Raw genomic sequence first — 13,645 nt, forward strand, 5'->3', positions numbered from 1 at the left:
GCTCCTCGTCATCGCCCTCTGGGGGTCGCTGACTGTCTGCCTGCACGACCGTACTAAGTACACTGGGTTGATGTGTCTCTGTTTCTACACACTTTACTCTGGAGTCCAGCTCTGGCTCCTCTGTCTGTGTCTCGCTCTCACCTGTTGCCTTCGTGACAAACTCGACTAGCATGTGTTTCTGCACTCTCCCGTTACCGGGATGATAAACTAGGAAAGCGGGGCTTCCCTTGTCGTGTCCTACGAAAAATCATTTTACCCCTCTGGACTTTGGCTTTCCCCTGTCCTGCAGGTACGCATAACACACTGATCCAAATCGGTGCATTCTGGCTAGATTACACTTCTTTCCTGTCAGTGCTGTATACGGGGTGGTGCCCGAGTGCTTATTAAAGCACCTGTTTCTGGTGTAAGCGGCTTCTTGCACCGCATAATGCCATAGGCTCTTAGGTAAGTTACTATCTGCTAGCTTACTCCTAGCCATTTCGAAAAGGGTATGCCATTCCCTCTCTACCACCCTGTTCTGGTGTGGGGGATATGGACGTGACGTGACGTCTCGTGTCTTATCTTATACCTTCTCAACAGTGATTGGAACTCTCTGTTTGTGAACTCTGTTTCGCTGTCGGACCTCAAGCATCCTACGTTACCATAAGGTGCTACATCTGCCAGGAATCTCTCCGTGGCCTGGGGCGTGTGTCACTCTTTGCTTTGAGAAAGTAAACAAACACTGCCCCTGTGCACACATCTGTAAAAGACAGTACATATCCAAAACCTCCTATGGACTCGTTGCTTACTGGGCCGGCTAGGTCCGTGTCAACTAATGCAAGTGGTACCCTTACTCTGTCTGTGGGATTTCTGTATCTCGGTTGAGTAAACTTCCCCGTTTTGCACTCTGCACAATTTTTGTCAGGTCTACGCTTTTCTCCTTCAATGTGCATGCCTTCTGACACTACTTGCAGTTTCAGTAAATCCTCGTAATTACAATAACCCATAAGCTTGTGCCATTTCTGAATATCGTGGCTGGCCGTCACGCTACACACATCATTATTATCATTACACTTGTCGTTGTCATTACACTCCGCTTGCAGATAATATACTCTCTGGTACATCTTTATGTCAAACCTTGTACCGTCAGGTTCTACAAGAACATTTTTCCCTTTATCGAAGAATACCTTGGCACCGCTTGCAGTAGCAGCTATTACAGAGAATAGTCCTTGTGGGAACTATGGTACGTAGAGAGCGTTCTTTAATGTCACCGTACACCGGCGCCCCTTACTGTCCGTGAGGCATACCTGTGCGTCTCCTCTCTCTTGCGCCAATCCGTAGGTGCGTCTCCCGTCTGCCAGCTCCATGCTGTGCCTCTCCGGGTGGAAAGTGTCGTCAAAGTTCTTGAACCTGATAGTTATTTTAGTTCATTAATGCTAATATCTTATATACTGTATAAGCTCCTCTGGTCAAAGCAAATGTCTCCCCCACTCTGGAATGTGCAGGCTGTAGAATCCGGTGATACCTCATACCTTAAATATACATCTTCAGTGACTGCACACTTACAATGTCCACACACACACACACACACACACGATTCATCTCGGGCCATATATGGCAGTTGGATACAGGCACATCTACTGTAAGCGCACACACATACTTACACACGCACACACACGCACGCACACACGCACCCCTCCCTCTTCTGTCTTTGTGCAAGTAAGAGTATATAAATCGCTGTCATCATGTGTATGAGATCGGATCTGATGCTGGTGAGAGAGGGAGCCCCGGTGGAGGGTGACTGCGCTTCTTCTCTGTGTTCTCTGTGCAATAAAGTCTCTGTGCAAATGGAACTTTGTCGCTCTGAATATATCTGGTTCAGCTGGTCCATAACTATATCAATTCAAGGACTTACGAGGGAACTTAATCCCTTACAAATGGAGGTTCCGGTGAGAATTGATGTGGGCCAGCTGTACCCCAGAAGGACGGAACGAGAACTCCTGGAGGAATGGAGACACGGAGAAGAGAGGACGGAGCGGAAGATCCAGGCGTTCACTCCCAGCTGTCTGCAGCGTGTCTCAACCAGGGGTGAGATACCAGCAGCAGCCCCTCAGACGTCCGTGACGAGACTACCAGACGACCAGGTGACAGGCAGGAGGAGACGAAGGACAGACAGGCCAGGATGAAGAGAGGCAGACTGGAGGAGATGGCAGCTGAGCAGCAGAGGCTGGAGATGAACACCGCAGCCAGGCACCGCAAATCATCGACAGCAGCCAGGCACCGCAGATCATAGACGACACGCAGATCATCTATGACACGCAGATAAGATAAGATATTCCTTTATTGATCCCCTTGGGGAAATCTACGAAAGGAGGGAGGAAACGGCAGCAGGAGAGACACTGGAGGCAGGGCTAGGGAGATGGTGGGCTAGCTGGCGAGAGGTGGAGGGGACAGTCCAGAGACACTGAGGAGGCGGCAGACCAGAGGAGACACTTTTGTCTAGGGGACCGCACCCTGGAACGGGGACCAGCTCAGGAAGAGGCCCTTGCCCTCTAGAAGACGGGGCCGACCCAGGATGGGCGGTGCACTGTAACAGAGGGAAGGTAGCGCCCTGATGGACGTTGCGTGTGCCTGAGTAAGGGGGGTCCAGGGGGTTAAGTGTATCGTCTGAAAAAGTTGCAAAATCTGTGTTTCTCTCTTTCTTCTCTCTCTCTCTCCCGCTCCCCCCCCCCCCCTCCCTCTATCTCTCTCTCTCCTCTCTTGGAGTTGTTCATCTCATCTGGTTTAGATGTGATGCGTGTAATGGTTGACAATCGACGGGTACAGATCCATTAATGAACTGTTGTGTTGACATAAATTAAATTAATGTCAAGAGAGGGAATTGATAGTTATTTTAGTTCATTAATGCTAATATCTTATATACTGTATAAGCTCCTCTGGTTAAAGCAAATGTCTCCCCCACTCTGGAATGTGCAGGCTGTAGAATCCGGTGATACCTCATACCTTAAATGTACATCTTCAGTGACTGCACACTTACAATGTCCACACACACACACACACACGATTCATCTCGGGGCCATATATGGCAGTTGGATACAGGCACACCTACTGTAAGCGCACACACATACTTACACACGCACACACACGCACGCACACGCACACACGCACCCCTCCCTCTTCTGTCTTTGTGCAAGTAAGAGTATATAAATCGCTGTCATCATGTGTATGAGATCGGATCTGATGCTGGTGAGAGAGGGAGCCCCGGTGGAGGGCGACTGCGCTTCTTCTCTGTGTTCTCTGTGCAATAAAGACTCTGTGCAAATGGAACTTTGTCGCTCTGAATATATCTGGTTCAGCTGGTCCATAACTATATCAATTCAAGGACTTACGAGGGAACTAAATCCCTTACAAACCGACTCCTGTCGTTGATGATATGGGACGACGCACCTGTGTCCACGATCAGTCCCCTTCTCTGGGCTCGCTGCAGCTGGGCCGGTCCGGCGGTGCACGCCGTCCGTGCCCCAAAAGCGCAGTCTTCCTGTCCCGTTATTCTCCGGGCGTCGTCTCGATCCGTCTCACGTCGACCGTCGCCGCCGTCGTGTCCGCTGTCGTCATCCTGTCCACAGCCGTCTTCTTGTCCGTAGCCGCCATCTTGTCCATAGCCGCCATTTTGTCCGTAGCAGCCATTTTGTCCGTGGCCTCTGTCTCGTCCGAGACCGTCGTCTCGTCCATGGCCGTCATCTTGCCCATGCGCGTATTGCGCGCTCTGGTCGTGTTTCTTCATGCACGCTCTGTCTGTGTGCCCCGTGGATTTGCAGAAGCTACACCAGACAGTCTTTGTGCAGTCGCTTCTCCGATGGCTTTTTTCTCCGCATTGCCAACACGCCAGTTCCGTCGTGGTCCTGGTCCTCTCCCTTGTCGTCGCTCGGGCCTTTAGCACCCTCTCTCCCGCCTCCGCAGCGGCTGGGTCGGTATCTTCTGAGGCCTCGAAGTTCCTTAACTTAGCTTTGAACTGTCCCAACGTCATGTCTCCGGCACTCCTCAATGGCGTCGTGATCTGCTCCGCTCTGTTGACGTATTCGGTCACAGTCTCGGTGGGCCCCTTCCTCAGGGCCGTTAGTGCTATGTAGAGGGCCAGGACTCTGGGTCTTCCTGGCCCGATGTAATGCTCTCTCAACACCTCCAGGCTTTCTCGGCCTCTGTCTTTAGCGTCGCGGAATAACAGCCCCAAGCTGGTGTCGTCGAGCAGCGGCGCTAACTCACAGTACGCGTTTACGTTACGCTGGTCGTCCAGAGCTTGCTCTTCCGCCGTCAGTTCTCCCGTGGGGGCTGCCAGGATCGTCTCCGTCAGCCCCGCACCGTGCATGCAGCATAGCATGCGCTCTTCCCAGAGCTCATAGTCCTCTGCTTTTCCATTGAATGATGGCCATTTGCCCCTTCTCTTGTTTTCCATCCTCTTCGTTGGTGGTAGGCTTAGCTTTAGCTCTTGTTGGCCTAGCGTCTAGCCACGCGGTGCTCCCGGCGCTAACCTAGCCTATACTTTAGCTAAGCTTGCTACAGTACCCTTATTATTTCACCCCGGCGATATCTGGGCCCATAACCTGTTAACAGAATTCGGCTATAGGGCGACAATAATGTGGTCAAGAGGCATGGTTTCTATCTTGAGCCTTAACTGGCGTGGTTTATTATTCACATGGCAGAGCAGTTACACTACAGGTCTTCTCTCACTGAGAGACTGGGGGAAAGAGGAAGAATGGGAGGAGACATCTGTATTTATACTCGCCACATGGTGGTGTACCTGAGTGGCTCCGCCTAGAGCGCCCTCTAGTGGAAACAGTTATATATGCAGTTAGACAGTTACTGGTGGAAACCGTTATAAATGCAGTTAGACAGTTACTAACAATCCTACACAGAACCTCTGACCTCAACAAGGACATTTCCCCATTTCCCTAACAGGAATCTCCCCAAACCACCTGCTTATGAATCTCAGAGTGAGACCTAAATCTAAGAGGTTATGACTATTTCTGAGACTTGCTCTGTCAGCTGCCACCAGCCCTGATTCATAAAACCCTTCATCTATTTTGCACTCCTGGCTTCTGTCCTCTCTCTCTCTCTCTCTCTCTCTCTCTCTCTCTCTCTCTCTCTCTCTCTCTCTCTCTCTCTCTCTCTCTCTCTCTCTCTCTCCGTTCCAGTTTCTCTCTATGGTAATAGGATGTAAATCCAGTCGCAGTTGGTCTAAGTATACAGAGGGAGAGAGAGAGAGGAAGAGGGAGGGAGGGAGGGAGAGGGGGAGGGAGAGAGGGCCTGGGGCTAAAATGCTTTTTTGCATTTCCTTTTTTGAATACTGGTGTATTCTCTCTTCTCTTCTCCCCTGTCCTCTTCTCTCCAGAAAGGTGTTTTTCCTGTGTCTTGGGGCCTGAGACTGTAGGAAAGAAGGCAGCAAGGTGTGAAGGTGTGTGAAGGTGACAGACTCACTCTCTGGCAGGGATGAATTCGTCGAGGTGGACTGAGTTCTTTGGTTCAGACGTCTCCATGGAAGACTGAAGCCCCCTGTCTCTCTCTGTCCCCGTATACAAGCCCCCTGTCTCTCTCTGTCCCTGTACAAGCCCCCTGTCTGTCTCTCTCTCTCTCTCTCTCTCTCTCAAATCAAATCAAATCAAATTTATTTATAGGGCCCGACAACACACGTTAATGTCCCCATGGGCCGTACAGATCTTCTTTAAACAAGTCAAGAAGAAAACATAACAATAAGTCAAGAACAGAACAAGAACACCATAAGGTCCAAACATTTTTAGATGAATACAAATAAATGAAAGAATGCAAGCACTCCCAGACATACCCCACGCGAAGGTAAGGAAAAACTCACTAAAACCTAACAATAGGGACATTTCCAAAAAGCTCTCTCTCTCTCTCTCTCTCTCTCTCTCTCTCTCTCTCTCTCTCTCTCTCTCTCTCTCTCTCTCTCTCTCTCTCTCTCTCTCTCTCTCTCTCTCTCTCTCTCTCTCTCTCTCTCTCTCTCTCTCTCTCTCTCTCTCTCTCGCTCTCTCTCTCTCTCTCTGGCAGGCAGGCAGGCAGCGAGTTCAGGCGTGGGGGGGGCTAGGTGTGTTTCTAGCGTGGCGTTCCACTGCCACCAAGTGGTCAATTTCCATTGAATTAAATTTTCTTTGTGTGCATGTGTGTATATTGTAGAATGTAGATACTAGTGTGACGTTCTACAACCCTCTAGTGGTGTATTTTTACTTTATGTTTGCTGCTGTCTGGTGGTCGATGAAGAGATTCTGACCAGTAATGAAAGGTTGCTTCAGTTTATTAAATCATTCTGCTATATTTGAGGAAAATGTACAGTAGGAGGCAATAACTGACTTGTATTGATGCTGTTAACTCCACCCATCTGATGTGCAGATTAAAACAAACGCTAAGAATCATTCAGTAAAACTCTGGTTTCATATTATTACAACTATTACAACTCATTCTGCGCCAGTCACGAGAAAAGTTGGGTTAACTCGCCAACCGTTCAGCGCCAATCACGAGAAAACTCAGGTTTTAATCGTTATTTCTTTTATTAGCTATATCCATTCATTTTTCATCCATCCAGCCTGATGTTCATCATTGGGAATGGGTCTGAGCTCACAAAAGGGGAAATACCGCCGCCTACGCCTATCCAGCCGGTATTGCACTCCATTAGAAATGGTGTAGTTTCTTTTCTGGGCCGATCTGAGCCGTGCGGGCAGGGTTTAAATACTCCAGCAGGACTAGCATTTACAATGATACATCTGCGATGCTGCCCTCCCGCGTGAATACTTTACCCAAGGCAGTTGTCCTTCCGCGTTTGGTTTGCGCGCCCTGATTGGCTTCTCAGCGCCCAATTCGCGTTAAGCCCTACTACTCGCTCAATATACCACTATCACTTCAGTTCCACAGCCCCATTTCCTCGTATTGTTTTCGCCTCCGCCGTGCATCATATACTAAAACAAACTATCACTCAACTTCCTCGTATTGTTTTCGCCTCCGCCGTGCATCATATACTAAAACTAACTATCACTCAACTCACTATCACTCAACTCGCTACCGCCGTGCATCATATACTAAAACTAACTATCACTCAACTAACTATCGCCTAACTTGCTACCGCCGAAGAGTCTCACAATATACTAACTTAATAGCTAAGGGGATGCAGACCAGAGAAATACTTTCGTCTTGTTTACATAAGGGTCCCCCATTTTCAATTCATCATAACATGACACACACGACAGACAGATAGACAGTAGGCCTACTGCTACATCTATACATTTATGACATACCAGATTTGCAAATACAGTACTATTCGTGATACAAAAAGTGTCCAGAAAAAGAGTGTATATACATTTTACGTGATGTCGATTGATATGAATAGCGCGTTACGTTAATAGAGAGATGAAAACAATACGTTATTTATATTGATGTGAGTGAAGAGTTTATCGCCGGCCACTAGAGGGCAGCGTCTCTATATATATCTATGGTCTCACTACTATCCGACCGGATATGCCCAGGGCCGCGGGAAGTCCGCGGGAAGTGGGGGTGCTGAGATATTGATAGTTTTTGATTAAAAAACTTTTTTATTTTATATAATTTTTTATTTTTTTTATAAAATATATATATTATATAATGTATACTTGTAGTTGTATTGTCTGCAAGACATCGCCACCACGCAACAAGTCAAAATGCTCGCTATCTGCAAACAGCTCCACTGTCTGTGTGTATACTCTGCTTTGGTCAAATCACATTTAGCGTGGGGCCTGAGAGTGCTGAGGCTGACGTTCTGCAGATGGATACTATTGAGTCAGAGCGTTCAACAGGGTCTGAAACGTGTTATGAGGGGGTGCTGAGATAAGTGATATAATAATAACGTCATAGGTTTACCACTCTGGTAAACCAACACTCTCGTTCACTAGAGACAGCTCTGCGGAGCGTGCGAGACAAACATGTAACATCACAGCCCAGCTTACCCCAACTGTTGCGCCCTCCCTCTGCAATTCGTTCCCCGCATACATGATCGCCGACATGCAAAAGGTCTTCGACCACCCTCCCGGGGGCTCGGATAGTTCTGCTGGCTTGTTCACGCCAGGGAAACCGCAGATATATACCTTTACTGCAAATTCAGCGTCCCAAAACTTCCAGGCTGAGTCTATTTTTTTTACCAACGGATTTCCAGTTCCGCGGTGACGCTTCCAGGCCGCGTCTATTCGAATCCCAACCGGTTGATGCGTCGGCTACACGCTGCTTTAATAACATTGCATTATCGAGACAGCGCCCCTATGAGGATCTGGCAATGAATTCCAAGAGTAGGGTAAATCTGCAGTGCCGCTCCGCTCTGTGACATTGAGTAGCCTCGGTTACAATGGAATAAAAGCCAAAACAACCTTGCAGTTGCAGTTACACTCCCCGCCAGCAGGGGGTGCTGCAGCCCCCGCCGCACCCTTAGTTGCCGCATCCTTGGATATGCCATGCTCCTATTCAGCATTGCCGAGCGGCCATCTTAGTTTTAACGTTACTGTTTCACTCCGCCTCCAGGCAAGACGTCGTTCAATTCATTCATGTGAGATTGTTTACATTATTGTTAGTTAGTGTGTATTCTCCACTTGCACAACCTGAAAGTAGGCACTTCCGGCTGACTTCCGGTTGCCAATGGTACTTCCTGTCCCATCCAAATACATTGGTTTTAGCTACTTTTCTCCCCTTATTTAAACAACTTTGTCGTCACAGAGAGGCAATGAAACGTTTGTATTATTATAGTATAGAATGTATTTAATAAGCAAACGTTTGTCAGCAGGGTTTTTGGGCTGTATTTCATGTAAAAATGTTTACTGTTAGTTTCCTTGCTCAGCCAGCATTAGCCTTCATTAGCTAACAGAAGCTAGTGGTTAAACAGGCCGGATTAGCTTTGAGCTAACTATCTTTCCCGACCAATGTATTCATTCCATTCTAAACATAACGTTAGTTTACAAAACATGACCTGTCTATATAACGTTGAGGAACAAATTATAAGTGTGTGGGTGTGTGTTTTTGTGAACATTGGACTACAAACAGAAAATGCATCACAGTTACAGACAGTAGCTACTGTTAGCTGCACTCAGGCTGGCTGCACTCAGGCGGCGCGATCAGCCTGTTGGACAGGGAATGAAGATCTCCAGCGAACACTTCATTGCCTCGGATTATGTTGTTGGGGGTGGAAGGTTTGTCCAGAAGACCACTAATCAGCTGAAGCCTGATGCGGTTCCCTCTGTCTTCGACAGACAGACCGGCGCAGGCTCCCGGGAGCGATGGCTAGCTAGTTAGCACCAGCCGAGGACCGGCGTTAGCTGCCGGGAGCGATGGCTAGCTAGTTAGCACCAGCCGGGGACCTGGAGCGATGGCTAGCTAGTTAGCACCAGTCGGGGACCGGCGTTAGCTGCCGGGAGCGATGGCTAGCTAGTTAGCACCAGTCGGGGACCGGGAGCGATGGCTAGCTAGTTAGCACCAGTCGGGGACCGGCGTCAGCTGCCGGGAGCGATGGCTAGCTAGTTAGCACCAGTCGGGGACCGGCGTCAGCTCCCGGGAGCGATGGCTAGCTAGTTAGCACCAGCCGGGGACCGGGAGCGATAGCTAGCTAGTTAGCACCAGTTGGGGACCGGCGTCAGCTGCCGGGAGCGATGGCTAGCTAGTTAGCACCAGTCGGGGACCGGCGTTAGCTTCCGGGAGCAATGGCTAGCTAGTTAGCACCAGCCGGGGACCGGGAGCGATGGCTAGCTAGTTAGCACCAGTCGGGGACCGGCGTCAGCTGCCGGGAGCGATGGCTAGCTAGTTAGCACCAGTCGGGGACCGGCGTCAGCTGCCGGGAGCGATGGCTAGCTAGTTAGCACCAGTCGGGGACCGGCGTCAGCTGCCGGGAGCGATGGCTAGCTAGTTAGCACCAGTCGGGGACCGGCGTTAGCTGCCGGGAGCGATGGCTAGCTAGTTAGCACCAGCCGGGGACCAACCGCAGATATATACCTTTACTGCGAATTCAGCGTCCCAAAACTTCCAGGCTGAGTCTATTTTTTTTACCAACGGATTTCCAGTTCCGCGGTGACGCTTCCAGGCCGCGTCTATTCGAATCCCAACCGGTTGATGCGTCGGCTACACGCTGCTTTAATAACATTGCATTATCGAGACAGCGCCCCTATGAGGATCTGGCAATGAATTCCAAGAGTAGGGTAAATCTGCAGTGCCGCTCCGCTCTGTGACATTGAGTAGCCTCGGTTACAATGGAATAAAAGCTGTCGGCCGCCAACCGCTCCCCTATAGCCATCGAGGGAGCGTTCTTCGCTAGGCTCTCGGCGACCTGCAGCGGGGGCAGCGTTACATCCTGCCGTTCCATGGTATACGTGAGCAGCTCAGTCCGGGCCATGTACCTCTCCTACGAGTCGTTGCTCAACCTCGGCCTCTTGCCCGTGAACTTCCCGTCGGACGACATTGCAGGGGGAATAGCCCTGACACGGCTGACATGTCAGACCAGCCCTTGTCCGTCAACGCTACCAGGTCAACCAACGGCGGCTGCGTAGGGCCGGGTGACCCCCAGGACGCCGAGTGCTCATGTCCTCAGCGCACGGTCCCCCCGCCACGCCCCGCAGCACTGCCATTCCCTTGTACGCCAGAGAACAACAACCGGATGAAAGGGTGGCTACTCGGGAGATGCGCCTCGTCGACGTTCAACACTTGCCCTCATCGGGCATTGCCATGCATGGAAGGGCTACCTATCGAGATGCACGTGGACCCCGCAGCTGCTCCCAAGGCATGCCACACCGCGGCTAACGTGCCTCTACACTGGCAGCGGAGGGTCCACGATGACCTCCTGCGGGACGAGGCCCTTGGGGTCATTGAACGTGTGCCATATGGCAAGCCAGTTACGTGGTGGCATCGTATGGTAGTCACTCGGAAGCACGACGGTTCCCCCCGCAGGACCGTGGACCTATCCCCCCTCTATAAGTTCTGCCAGTGTGAGACCTTCGCCACTGAGTCCCCGTTCCACCTCGCACGCCGCGTCCCGAAGGGCACCTGGAAGACCGTCACGGACGCCTGGAACGGCTACCACAGTGTCCCACTGCGTGAATTGGATCGCCAACTCACCACCTTCATCACACCCTTCGGCCGTTGGCGCTACACCAGGGCACCACAAGGTTTCCTGTCATCAGGGGATGGCTACAACCGTCGGTTTGACGCCGTCCTCTCGGACTATGAGCGCAAGGAACGTTGTGTGGATGACACCATCGACTATGACACCGACCTGGAGCAACACTGGTGGAGGACCATCGACTTCCTGGCGCGTGTCGGCCGGTCGGGCATCGTGTTGAACCCGGACAAGCTTCAGTTTGCAGAGAGGTGCGTCGATTTCGCTGGCTTCAGGGTGTCGGAAATCTACCATCGAACCGCTCCCGAAGTACTTGGACACCATCCGGGACTTCCCTACACCGGGCTCCACGACGGATATCAGGAGCTGGTTCGGCCTTGTCAACCAGGTGGCTAACTACGCCCAGCTGCGTGACACGATGGCTCCATTCAAGCCGTTCCTCAGCCCACGTTGTGTGTTCCTATGGTCCCCGGTCTGGAGGTCCAAGCAAGCCATAATTGAGGCCATCCGTGAGGGCGTGGAGATCTACGACATGCAGAAGCGTACCTGCCTCCACCCTGACGGGTCCAAGCGCGGCGTTGGCTACTTCCTGCTCCAGCAACACTGTCACTGTGCCTCGGGCATACGGGACTGCTGTCCTGGAGGATGGAGGATCACCCTTGCGGGTTCGCGTTTCCTGTTCCCTGCGGAGCAGCGTTATGCGGCTGTCGAAGGAAAGGCCCTGGCCGTGGCCTGGGGTCTGGAACAGACGCGGTACTTTACGCAGGGGTCTGACAACCTCATCATGGTCACCGACCACAAGCCGCTGGTGAAGATCTTTGGCGACCGCACGCTGGATGAGATAACAAACTCTCGTCTATTTAGACTCAAGCAGCGCACCCTCCAGTGGCGCTTCGACATTGTGCATCTGCCTGGCAAGAGCAACTATGCCGCTGATGCCACTTCAAGGCACCCTTCCCCCTCGGGCTCGGCGAACGGCATCTCACTGGGGCTGCCGAGCGAGCCTGACGCCGTGGAATCAGCACTCATGGCCTCCATCCGTGACAATGCACGGGAGCTCGGTGCCGTCTCTTGGCCCCTCCTCGCACGGGAGACAGCGGCTGATGAGTGCCTTGGCCACCTCCTCCGCCTCATCGAGCAGGAGGGTGGGATCGACGTCAACGACCCCGCCCTGGCGAGTCTGTCATCGGTCTGTGAGTCCGTCTACGCGCAGGACGGTGTCCTGCTCTATCGGGACCGCGTCGTGGTTCCCCCATCCCTCCGTGAGAGAGTCCTTCGGCATCTCCACGCCGCTCACCAGGGGACTTCAGCAATGGGGCAGCATGCCCGAGCAATAGTCTACTGGCCCGGGATGTCCGGGGACATTCAAGCCACCAGGGACGGGTGTGCAGACTGCAACCACAATGCTCCGTCACAAGCGGCTACACCCCCCCTGCCGTCCTCACTCCCGTCCACTCCGTTCGAGGCGGTGTTTGCTGACTTCTTCGACTATGGCGGCCGCCACTACCTAGTTGTCGGGACCGGCTCTCGGGCTGGGTAGAGGTCCTGAGCTCTACGGCGGGTACTGCCCTGGCGGGCTCAGCTGGCCTGGTCCAACACCTCCGTTCGTTCTTCGCCACCTTCGGCGTACTGGAGGAGCTCTCGAGTGACGGCGGCCCGGAGTTCAAGGCGAGCTACACTGAGGACTTCCTCCGCTTATGGCACGTCAAGCACCGTGTATCTTCCGTCAGCTTTCCGCAGTCAAACGGGAGGGCGGAAGTGGCGGTGAAGACTGCTAAGCGCCTCCTGATGTCCAACACCAGCCCATCGGGCGGCCTTGATCAGGACCGCTTCCTGCGTGCGATGCTGCAGTTGAGAAACACGCCTGACCCCGACTGCAACCTCTCGCCGGCGCAGATCATATTCGGCCGCCCCCTTCGTGGCTCACTCTCCTTTGTGAACCGCCTCGAGAAGTTCTCGAACCCGCATATCCGCCTGCTATGGCGCGAGGCATGGGCGGCGAAGGAGGACGCCCTGCGGACCCGTATGTCCCGTACCACCGAGTCTCTGGGGACTCACTCAAGGCCGCTCCGCCCATTGGCACTCAGCGAGAGAGTATTCCTCCAGAACCAGCAGGGCCCGAGCCCCCACAAATGGGACAGGTCAGGGGTGGTGGTGGAGTCACTAGGCCACGACCAGTATCGGGTCAGGGTTGACGGTTCGGGACGTCTGACACTGCGCAACCGGCGGTTCCTCCGTGCCTACACGCCGGCCACACCCTGCGCCCATCAGCAGTCGGCTGCGCCCCGCCCACTGTACACCCAGGATATCAGCCCCCACCTGTCCACCCGGGCTATCAGCCCCCACATGTCCACCCAGGATATCAGGCCCCACCTCAGCAGCCGGCTGATGGACCCCGCGACTCGGTGGTGGGCACTCCCCCGCCGGCGCCTGCTGATGAGGCAACCTCTGACATGGCCGTTCCTACGGTGTGTGAAAGACTCCCGGCGCCGCAGTCGCCGCTGCCCCAGCCTACTCGGCCGGGCCGCGTGAGGAGGCCGC

This window comes from Notolepis coatsorum (assembly GCF_963971535.1).
Source record: "Notolepis coatsorum genome assembly, chromosome: 15".
Classification (NCBI taxonomy): domain Eukaryota; kingdom Metazoa; phylum Chordata; class Actinopteri; order Aulopiformes; family Paralepididae; genus Notolepis; species Notolepis coatsorum.